Genomic DNA, 12502 nt, shown 5'->3' on the forward strand with positions numbered 1-12502 from the left:
GGAGATCAGCAGAGTAGAGGAAAGGGATCATGGAGAGAGAGAGGAGGAGAGGGATAGGGGAAATACTGAGGAATCATATTAGCCCAATTATACTGCTATGTTGTGTGCATGTACAAAATAGAACAACAAATTCCACCATTATTTAAAACTATAATGCACCAATAAGAATAGGGACAAGTTTAAAATAAAACAATAAAAATTATGAACTTGTATGTAAATAATCCTAAGGCTGAGATGTACTCTCAACATGACTCTAACATTTGGTTTATTGGCATGAGAGGAAGTTAGAGTATATATTATCAACTCAGGTAATTTTGAAAATAATTTTCTTTTGTGGCTCCTTTTGTTAGTGGTACCTGTCTGAACAGAGGGGTAAGTTTACTTCAGAAAGAATATGCGTCGACCTTAGAAGCTCAACTATAGAACACAGTCCTCTTCTTAATTTGCATAAAGATTTTTGAGGACCATTTTCAGAGTCTTGTCACCTACACTGCATTTAAAGCTTATCGTAGGAAAGCCCCTTGAGAGGAAAGAGGAAATGAGATCAAGGTATATTGTTGAAAGGGATATTGCCTTAGTTTGTATGGTTTGCTACAATAAAACCCAAGAATGGATAATTTGTAAAGAACAAATATTTATTTTTTTCACAGTTCCATAGGCTGAGGAGTTCAATATCAAGAAGTCAGCAGGTTGTCTTCTCTCATCGGGTCCATTTTCTGCTTCCAAGTATCCTTTGTTGCTACAACCTCCACAAAGAGGAGTTCAGTCTTCACGTTGAGGGAGATGGAAAAGCAAGTCAGCCAAATATTGCCTGAAGCATCTTTCATAGGAACTTTAATTCCATCCAAGAAGGAGCAGCTTTCACGGCCACTTCTTAAAGCACCAGCCTTGTAATACATCACAATAGCAGCATCCAAATTTTGGAGAGGACATGTTCAAATCACAGCAGATGTCAAAGCAAAAAGATAGTAGGAATGTTGCCTTCAGAGTCCTCCTTTCCAGTCTGGGGGCCCTTGGCTTTCACACAGCTAGAGAGTAAGAAGGGGGAACAGCTGGCCCTTATTCTAGTCAGCCCCAGCTATCATAGAAAAGTATCATAGACTGAATAGCTTAAGTAACTGAAATTTATTTTTTTTTCAAAGTTCTGGAAGCTAGCAACTCCAAGATCAAGATGTGCACCAATGTGTAAGGAAAACTTTCCTTTTGTCTTTCAGATGGCCACTCTCTCACTCTTATCTTCATCTGGTAGCCAAAGAGGAAAAGCAGAGTCTGGTGTCTTTTTGGATAAGGGTACTAATGCCCTCATCGAGGCTCTTCCCTGAGAACGTCATTTAAGCTTGACAACCTCCGGGATCCCATCACCAAATACAGTCACACTGTGGGGAACACAATCTAGTCCACATCAGTCCTGTACGAAGAAAAAAAACATGTGCATTTAGTGCGACCACTGCTAATTATATGACTTTGAACAAATCACTCTATCAGTATGAAATTTTTTGGGCTGTTCGGTGAAATGACAAGGGGTGTGCCTGATTACCTGCATGCTGCATGATGTCAGAATAGCTTGATATCCTCAATCTATCTGTGGGGGGTAACAAAAATGGGCACTTAAAATTTTTCTCAGACTCTTAACAAGTTTTATGACTTAGATATTAGGTGTTACCCGAAAGTTTATGTGTGAAACAATACAAGAAGGTTTAGAAGAGAAATGATTGGGTTATGAAAGCCTTAACCCAATCAGTTAATAAATCCCCTTATGGGATTAACTGAGTGGTACCCATAGGCTAGCAGGGTGTGGCTGGAGAAGGTAGACCTTTGGAGGCATGCCTTGTGTATATATTTTGTATTTAGTGAGTGGAATCTCTCTCTCTTCTTTCTGATCATCATGTGAGCTGCTTCCCTCCACCACACTCTTCCACCATGATGTTCTGCCTTACCTTGAGCCCCAAGGAATGGAGCCAGCTGTCTGTGGACTGAGAACTTTGAAACCGTGTAGCCCTAAATAAACTTTTCCTCCTCTAAAATTATTTTTGTCAAGCTTTTAGTCAGAGCAGTGAAAAAGCCAACTAAAACAAGAGATTGACTTATTTAATCACAGTTGGAATTTTTATTTTTTTTCTTACATCATAATGGTCATTTCAATGGCAAATTGGGTGTAAATATGTCTTGAATCTGATATCTGACTCTTAGTATCTGTTACTGTCTCGGTCTATAGATTGGTTTTCTACTTTTTCATTGATACAAGTTTCTCTTGTCTTTCTCATCACCACAGATAATATACAAGGTTCTGTCAATGATATAAACAAGTTCTTCCTAGCTAATTACTACCAGGGACATTTGTCAATACATATTCAAGGTATATAATTCCTTAAGATTATGTCTTAAAGTTCCCCCTTGGACCTTGGACATATTTGGATAAACTTTCAAGTATCTGTGTGGGAATAAGGGAAGAAACATGCATGATAAAATTTTATGTCCTTTAGAGAAGAAACAACACTTTCTTTCTCATTTTCTGGAATATAAGTTCCACATCATAGACTTGGGATTAAATTTGCAGAACAACTTCTACTTACCTGCCGTGGAAACTTAAAGAAGTCAAAAGAATTCTTTGAGCCTATTTCTGATTGATGAAATATACTAATATCATTTACATTGAAAATTCATCAATGTGAAATATAATAATTGAGAAGGTGCGCCCTGAATTATTTCTTTTCTTCAGTAAATAATAGCTGGCATCTGATTTTTATTATCATGATCATGATCATTTTTTATTATCATCATCATAATCATAATCATCTCTTGAAGGTACAAAAATTCCAAGGCCATAGGAAATTCTATAATACTGTGAGACACTGGAGTACCCCTAATATCAGAATTTTGTGAAAGTTGGATATATGTGATTGGACTTGAAGACACTGGCATTTTTACTGCAGAGAAATAATTTAACATTTCCGGTTTTCTTTCTTTCTAGGTTGAAAATTTTCTAGGTATAATTTTTTTTTGTTTTATATAACAGAAAAAGTTGTATAAAGATACATTTTTGGGGGTTCCTTTTCATTTTTGTATAGAGAATTTTCTTTTTTAAATTTTTTTCTAGTTGTAGATGGACACAATATCATTATCTTATTTATTAATTTTTATGTGGTGCCAAGGATTGAACCCAATGCCTCACCCATGAGAAGCAAATGCTCTACTGTTGAGCTGCAATGCCAGCCCAGACAGAATTTTCTTTAAAGTGAAGTCAAAATATAACACTTTCACATATTAATGGTGGACTAGTTTCATATAGATTATATTATTTGTTTTGTTAATATTTGGCTGGAGGTAAATATTCTATACATGTTGTATAGCAGTTTCTTTGAACTAGCACAGTTTCAGAAGTTAGAGATTTAAGAAAATTTTATCAAGACAGTTTTACTACCTAACAATCCACCAACACATTTTAGAATGTATTGGGTTTTTGCTAATAGTCATCCTATTTTCCTTTCCCACAGCAGGTGTTTCTTGGCTCTTTTCTGCAAGTACAGCCTCTATCCAGTCAAGGGTAATATTGAGGTGTTTAAATTCTCCATATCTTAATTAAAAAGATTTCAACTTTGTGAAATCAGCTAGATTTGACTTGTTAGTACCTAAGTTCCAATGATCAAGCCTTGCTTTATTGCTGGAGCGTGAGATTATAAGAGTGTTCTGATTCTTATAAGTGTGTGTGTGTGTATGTGTGTGTGTGTGTGTGTGTCTGTGTGTGTGCATGTGTGTTTCTTAGAAGGTTGAAGTTTTGTTTATTTAATTTAATTAATTTATTTATTTTGAACCAGGGATTGAACTCAGAGGGACTCCACTACTGAGCCACATCCCCAGCCCTATTTTGTATTTTATTTAGAGACAGGGTCTCACTGAGTTGCTTAGTGCCTCACTTTTGCTGAGGCTGGCTTTGAGCTTTCGATCTCCTGCCTCAGCCTCCCGAGCCTCTGGGATTACAGGCGTGAGCCACTGTACCTGGCTAGGGTTGAGATTTTTGTCTTCACAAACAATATATCTCCAAATTTCTCACAAGTATGCAGCCTCTGATGGTTATTACACTATGACCTGCTCATAAATTACACAATACCAACTGCTCACTACCATCACAAACATTCAAGATTCTCAGATTTGTTTAGATTTCTAGACAAAACTCTTTCTCTCCTTTACATGGAACATACTTGTGTAACATCTGTTAAACATACTTGATTCCCATTCTGCACACTATGCTATGATTTATCCTACATCTTTACCTTGGTCTTCTCCTCCATGTATATATCTGAGCTCAGATTCCAACCCCTGCCAATCTATTCTCCTGTAGTTAACAAGGTTTTGCCATAATTTAGTCATGCTTTCAGCTATAGTTGTGTTTCACATAATTTTTCTCAGATGTATCTTATTTTATGGAACTCTAAAGTGGAGTTCAGAAAAAACACCTTACATTGTCCAAACTCCAAGGACAATGAGGAATCCCTAGGAGAAGATCTAGAACAAACGTAGTACATGAAGACAAACACAGTTTAGCCCAGCCTAAATTAACTGAATTTGAGATGGTCTTTAGACATGTGTGATAAAGACAAATACTGATTGTTGTATATCATTGATATTTTCTGGTGGTTTATTGTATTGTATTATATTTAACTCTATTTATTACAATATTTTAAACATAGTAGCTATTTAAATGCTCATTGAAAAATAAACAAAAGGCATCATTTAAACCAACTCATTAAATAAACACAAAACAATTATCATGGTGTTAGTGCCAGGACCCCCTCTGATACCAAATTCTGCATCACTCAAGTCTCTAATGTAACTTGGTGTATTGTTTGCATATAACCTACACATGTGCATGTGTTTTAAAACATCTCTATATGTATAATGCCTAATACTGTGCATATGCTATGCAAATAATTGTTATACTGTATTGTTTAGAAAATAATGAAAAGGCCTATACATTTTCAATATAGATGTTACTGTTTTTTCAAATATTTTCAATTCATGACTGATTGAATTGGAAGATGTAGAGCCCATGGATTCAGGTGGCATTTTGAGTAGAGGTTTTTCACTACACTTCATTACCATAACCAAAGATAGGAATTTTAAAGAAAATGCCTAAGTGTGTCGATCTACAAGTGTCTCCATCACTTAGGCAAGTACTGAACAAAGTTGTCAGAGAGAGATGATGATATTACCCATGGTGGCAGAGAAGAAAAATCTAGTTGGAATAATAAAACATATAAGGTAAAGCAAATTGTGGGGTTAATTGTGGATGAGTTTAAGTTATTGGATGCAACATACAGTTCAGGAAGATGAATCTCAGGGTAGACCAGAGTGGAGTGTTAAGAATGGGGTTTCTAGAGCATTAGTTCTCAACATTTATAGGATTCACATTAGAAGAGGCAGGAAAAATAATTCTTGAGAGGAAAAAACAAAGAGGAAGTTGTACAGATGGCAAAGAATGGCTTGTACTGGTGGTAAAAGGATTATTTTGGGGGATGGACCAAAAGCAAAATGAGAAAATTTTACACAGTGGGAGTAGAATCAGATACTGGAAAATATCAAAGGACAGAGTCTGAAAATGGTCTATAGGAAAAAAAAAAACTCTTAAGAAAGTATACGTGCTACGAAGTTATTTTCTCTCTTAAAATTTGAAGTAAGTTTAGAAAAGCATGCAGAGGAAGTTGAAGGGTTAAGACCAAATAATACTTGGGTATATCTTGATTTTCATCCAAATTCTTTTTTCTGAACTATATTAATTATTAAGATCATTTTTTAAAGACCACATTACTCAAAGGATGTTCAAAGAAAGAGTTCGTTTAAGCTGTTAATCAAGAAAACTAGCAAAAAAATAAAAACTGTTGTTGTTGTTGTTTATTGCCATAAGGCAATAGTTGCAAATTGCTACTTAAATGTTTTACCCACTTCTTAAGCATGGTTGATAGTTGGATTCTTCAGACTATAACCCCAAATTCAACTTTACAAAAGTTTCTTATTTTAGGTAACATAAAATGATGCAGTAGTTATCAGCAAATTAGGTGTTATTAAATTGCTAACAAGAATATGGAACAGAAATTGATTCAAATATCTCATTTATAGTGTGTGTGTGTGTGTGTGTGTGTGTGTGTGTGTGTGTGTGTGTTTGCAAATGATATCTATAAACCTCTTAGAAATTGACTTTGGGATAGTTCTCTACCTATCAGTAACGCCTGTCTCCTTATATATTCATTATATTTCTGGAAAGATGCTTCTGTTGCTTTTAATTTCAAAATTATTTGCTTAAGATTATGGAACTTTATAAATGGGAGGAAGAAACCTTATAGAACCACATCTCATCATTTTCAACATAAAGACAGTTGTCTCAATGATGAGGCTGTGATGGAAGTAGACTGGAAAGCTGCTTAATTTAGTGTTTCTTACTAATGGTGCCACTGGCTATCACTTAAAAGCTTGAATTTCAAAACCAACCCTAACTTCTTCTTCTTTCTCCTTCTTATCTAGTATTAATTCTGAAACTGGAAAGTTTCTGACTCATTCTGTAAATGCCTTTTGAAAGTCTCTAATTCAAACCTTCATCTACTGTTACCTGGGCAATCTCAATAGCATTCTGTTATGGTTTGAATATGAGATGTTCCTAAAAGCTCCTTGGTTAATGCAGAGATATTTAGAAGTAAAATGATTGAATTTTGAGAGTTTAGACATAACAGGACTCTTTGTTATTCCACAACACATTTCTGCCCTCTTGTGCCATACATATATGTAAAAGTAACTACGAGTCATACTGTTTGTAACTGGGCAGATATGCCCCATATTTCCCAACTCTCATAATACCTAACAGCACTAGAATGAATGTTTATAATACAATCTCTGAACAATGAAAAAGCCTCATTTATATTTAATATATTTCGTGAGAGAAAATTTTTATAAGGGGGAATGTATATAAATACACATATATATGTGCAATATAACAGATTGTAATCATAAATGGTTACAACTTACAACATTTTGGTATTTTTGAAAATAAACTTATACAGAATACTTCAAAGAGCTGCAAAGAATTGTTGTTATAATTATTATACTATTCTCTATCTATGTTACACTTTTCCTTTTTTCTGACTTTAGAAATTTGTTTCTTTTTAAATCCTAATTTTAATAATTGCAACATTTACTTAAATCTCAATTGATATTTCATAGTTTATCTCTTTTCATAAACTAGTTAATATTTATCAATGATCCCATGGAGTTTTTTTGCTTCTAAATGTTGAGTTATTGCTAAAATATGGAAAGTGGTTCATTGTTATGGTTAAGAGCTTGGGCTCTACAGAAAGACTGCCTCATTTGTAAACATAGTTCTTATCCTACTTTGCTTATGACATTAAGCAAACTTTGTAACCTATAGATGTCTCACTTTTCCCATATAAAAATAATAATATTATCCGTAGGGTTTCTGTGAAGATAAATTGACTATGTATTCATATATATATATATATATATATATATATATATATATATATATGTACATATATATATATATAGACACACACACACACATACACGTAGAGATACAGACATATATATACACACACACAAACATATACACATCTCCATAGGGAATCTGACAGCCACCACTCAGTAAGCATCAGCTATTATTATTATTCATAAGTAGCTGTTCTAAAACTTTAAATATCCCCTTGAGCTCTTTATTCTCAAGTTCTATTTGAAACTTTAAAAATATTCCCATAGAAACTTATTTTTTTTGCATTACATTTTAGTGAAATATGCTGTTTTACCAGAATAAAATAATATCAAACTATTTCAATAATAGTAGATCACATTGGTTAACTGTTGTAAGAATAAAATGATTAAATACTTGAAAGTGGTAGTTACCATCTCTAGGAGAATAGTCCGCTAAGAATTTTGATTTGATCTCTTCATCATGATTCTTCTGCCACCTGGCAGCAACTTTGAATGGTTTCAAGGAGGCATGAAATGCTTAGGACAGTTAGGTGTCTGAATACTGTCTTTCTGTCTCTCAACTTTGTACTTGATATTGGAGATTATCCTTTGTACTGTAGATACATTCTACAATGGCTGCTTTGGTTGAAAGAAAAAGGAAAATATCTTTGCAAGCTCTGTTTCAGTTGTTCTGTTACTATGCATCAGACTCTCTAGAGGGGTTGTTAAAATTGTGATTGCTGCGTCTTACCCCTAGAAATGCTGGTATTTCTGGGGTGAAACCAGAGGCTGTGCATTTCTCACAGATTCCGAGGTGCTGCTGTACTGCTCTCTGGGATCTTCCCTTTTAGAACAACTACTATTCTCTCATCAAAATGTCATTTTACCTTTACATCATTGTCTGCGCTTTCTCATTCTTCCTCTCCTGATGAGCACATTTTTCTGCTTGAGGGACTTGGGCTTCCATTGCGCACAGTCAACAGTAGGCACTGGACTTACCCAAGACGGGGAGGGGTTATGTGGAAGTTAGAAGAATACTTTTCTCAGACAGGCTCACAGTTCCAACTTGACCTCCTTTCTACTCCGCTGGTACATCTTCTCTTGCTAGTCATCATTGTTTTGATTGCCCTCTATTCTTAACTCACAATCTAATACTTTCTAGCTCATTTTCTCCTATTGTTCACTGCTACTTTTTATGGGGTTTCTCTGCCTGACTTGATTATGAACTCTTTGAAAGTAAAAGAACTTGTCATGTATCTTCTGTCTCAGCACAGTTCTCAGCAAGTAGATGTTGCTTCTCTACAAGTTCCAAATGACTTTTAAAATTCTTCTGATATATATTTTAATGATATCAACTAAGGTGCAAACAAAATTTATGGGAATTAGAATATATCATGTGTATGGTTACCAGATTTACTAAATAAAAATATAGGTCTTCAAGCAAGTTAAGTTTGAAATTTAGATAAACAAATTAAAAAAAATTAGTATATTTCCTATGTAGTATTTCACTTTTCTAAATGTTGTATGGGATATACTTACACTAAAAATCACTTTGTTTTTATGAAATTCAAACTTAGTTTAACATACTGGTTTATCTGTCAACCTTCGTGGGTTTTATAACTTGATTTTCAAAACTCTCTTAACTGTTTTTTTTAATTTAAAATGGAAATATATTTATTGATAGTTTAGAGCTAAAAAATAAAATTAATTACAAAGAAGAGACATAAGACAAATGCAAGACAATGGAGTATGAAATTGCAGCAGAAATGGTAATACTTTTCACCCTCTTCCTCTCTGTCAGCACTACCTGCTCCAGCCTCTTCATAATCTTTCTCTTGGGCAGCCATGTCCTTGCAGGACTGAGCAAACTCTTTTTCCTCCATTGCTTTGCCCATGTGCTAGTGAACAATGGCACACTTGGCATACATTAGGTCAAACTTGTAATTCAGGCGAGCCTAAGCCTCAGCAACAGCTGAGGTGTTGTTAAATGTGCCCACAGCATGCTGTACTTTAGCCAGGCCTCTACCAGGAGGCTGCCAAACTTGAAGCCAGAGGAGCACCAATCCACAAACTGGATAGTATGCTTGGTTATGATGTGGCAATGGCAGGATTCACATCTTTGGGGACCACATCACCAGGGTACAATAGCCATCAAGCCATGTATTTACCATGGGGAAGAACACATTTTACCATCTGGTTAGAGGATTCAAAGCAAGCATTGGTGATCTCTGCTACAGAAAGCTGTTCACGGTAGGCTCCCTCAGCAGAGATGACAGGTACATGTGTGGCCAGAGGGAAGTAGATGCAGGGATAGGACACCAGGTTGGCCTAGAATTTCAGGTCAACATTTAGGGCTCCATCAAGTCTGAGGGAAGCAGTGATGGAAGACAGAATCTGACGAATGAGGTGGTTAAGGTTAGTGCAGGTTGGGGCGCTCAATGTCAAGGTTTCTGAAAAATATGTCACAAATGACCTCAAGGTCTACCATGAAGGCACAATTAGAGTGCTCCAGGGTACATATCCTCCTCCCAGAAATATTCCCTTTTTTATATCTCACCATCTTTTAGCAGCATGCCTATGGAAAAGACACCTAATCTCTCTGATTTTATTTGGCATATCTGATGAATGGAGATAATGTATAAAATTGCCCAAGCAGGTAAATCATAATTTCTCCAGTAATCCTTTTTATTATTGTAAATAGTGCTTAGTATGTCAATATACACATGGTGACCATTAATATCTTTGTGATTGGTCATTGAGGAGAAGTCCAGGGTATTATATTTTAAAATATATATACATATTTGTGTGTGTGTATACACACACACACACACACACACACACACACACCACAAAGTTTATGGTAAATACACAAGGCATATTTCTGCCTTCTAGAAGCTTAACAAATCGGTAAGCTCTGGGATGTACTAAATCTAGTTTAAAAAATGTTAACAATTTTATGGCTCCTGCCCCATTGGCCTCATAGTTAGAAGCCAAGTCTTTTGATAAGAAAGAGACAGTGAAAAGCTAGACCTTGGGTATTTCCTTGGATTAGGTTCTCTGTGATCAAACACCCCCCCTACACACATGCACCTGCACACGTACACACACACACACACACACACACACACACACACACACACACATTTTTTGTTTTCCTACCATGTAATCACTGTTTCTCAAATTGGTTTCTGAGGTTAATTGCCTTGCCCATATATTTGAGCTAGCTGCTCTCATTGGCAAAGAATGAGGAATCTAACCATAAGGTGGTTGTTGAGACTTTTGATTTCTCTAAATCTAATATTATTCAAGAAATGTTCTGATGCAAAAAAATATTAGTTAAAAGATATCTTCTAGTCATGCTTCATGAAATTGGAATTTAGAAATCAAATGCCTGAGAGGAAACTAGGAATACTGATATAATTAATACTGAGGCACCAGAGGCAACTTTTCTGTCCATCACTGTTTTCCCAAGGCAGTTTCTGTTCCAGAAAATATGGACAATTGTCAGGTTAAAGCATAAGAAGATAATAAAATACAGAAAGGTCAACTGTTTCAGCCAGTTACATCCGTCTCAATGCCTAAATTCTGACCTAGGTTTCTTTCAGTTTCTGAACAACACATATGTGTCTAATAATACTAATTCTAGGGTATTTGACCTTCTTTAAAGAGTGAATAATAATGATTTGGACTTCACTTACATTGAGAAGAGACCTCTGAATATTTAAGGGTCTAAAAAGTATCCTAGGTTCAAACTGTGATGGCTTAGTGAATAATAAGCTAGGAATTCCTACAATTTGCTGTTATTTCTCAGCCTAGAGAGTATTTTGGCTGGTTTCTTAGAGATTGAAGTTTCTTCATTTTGTTTTCAGTCATGTCTTTATTCACGGCTGGAGAGCTGAACATTATTTTCTCTCTCTCTTTTTGTTCATAATGTCATATGTCCTTCTCAGTCAGACTGTAATTGTCATTTCCCTTTCAAGTTTCCATTGCAAATTCTTTCGAAATGTGCTCAGTTGTTCATTGTGAAATTATTATTTTCTTTCAAAATGTGTTTTCTTTTTTCTCTCACTGAATTTTTAAGTCTTCTTACACTTTGAATTCCATCAAGCCAAGTACTAGGTGTGTTCCATGCCCTCTTAATTAAGACCTTGTTACATGAAAGTACCTATCCCATAGTTATATTTTGTAACATATGTATTTGTGTACTGCAAAAATTTGGCTAGATACTATTTAATTATTTTCTTTTTCTTTTTTTTTTATTTATACATGACAGCTGAATGCATTACAATTCTTATTATTCATATAGAACACAATTTTTCATATCTCTGGTTGTATACAAAATATACTCACATCAATTCATGTCTTCATACATGTATTTTGGATAATCATGATCATCACATTCCACCATCATTTCTAACCCCTGTGCCCTCCCTTGTCCTCCAACCCCTCTGACCTATCTAGAGTTCGCCTATTCCTCCCATGTTTCCTTTCCCTACCCCACTATGAATCAGCTCAAATCTTGGTGTAAGAGACAAAACCAAAAACAAAACCTCTTACAGGGGATGGGTAACACAATCCTGTACTCCCAGCTATTCTAGAAGCCAAGGCAGGAAGATTGCAAGTTCAAGGCTAAAAAGGGAAACTTAGTGAGACCCTGTCTCAAAAGAAAATAAAAAGGGCTGGAAGTGTAGCTCAATGGTAAGGCACCCTTAGGTAAACTTATTACCCCTCATCAATTAAGGAATTAAGGCAGCATGGGATAAAAAGAATGTTGGTGTTCTTTTAATAGAAATCGTAAAATAATACCTAGCTCCCCTCTTCTTGTAAATAAACCTTCCTTTATCCCAGTAGCAATATAATTATAAGTCTTTCAAATGTGTACAGAACTAACTTCTTCTGATCCTTCTTAGTGGTGAGATATAGTGAGATGTGGGGGTTTTATCCCAAGGATCTGAAGAATGAGACCCATGGATAATGGAGGGTAAGAGGAAAGTAACAGAATTTATTTTTGAAACAGAGAGGAAGTGTGTTC

At 35.3% G+C, this 12502-nt stretch overlaps 1 pseudogene; it reads right to left on the minus strand.

Moving 5' to 3' along the window:
* Positions 1-952: 952 nt before the first annotated feature.
* Positions 953-9979, minus strand: LOC143380016 (tubulin alpha-1C chain pseudogene; annotated as a pseudogene).
* Positions 9980-12502: the final 2523 nt, after the last annotated feature.

The sequence above is a fragment of the Callospermophilus lateralis genome, chromosome 14 (assembly GCF_048772815.1).
Source record: "Callospermophilus lateralis isolate mCalLat2 chromosome 14, mCalLat2.hap1, whole genome shotgun sequence".
In the NCBI taxonomy this organism is placed as follows: Eukaryota; Metazoa; Chordata; class Mammalia; order Rodentia; family Sciuridae; genus Callospermophilus; species Callospermophilus lateralis.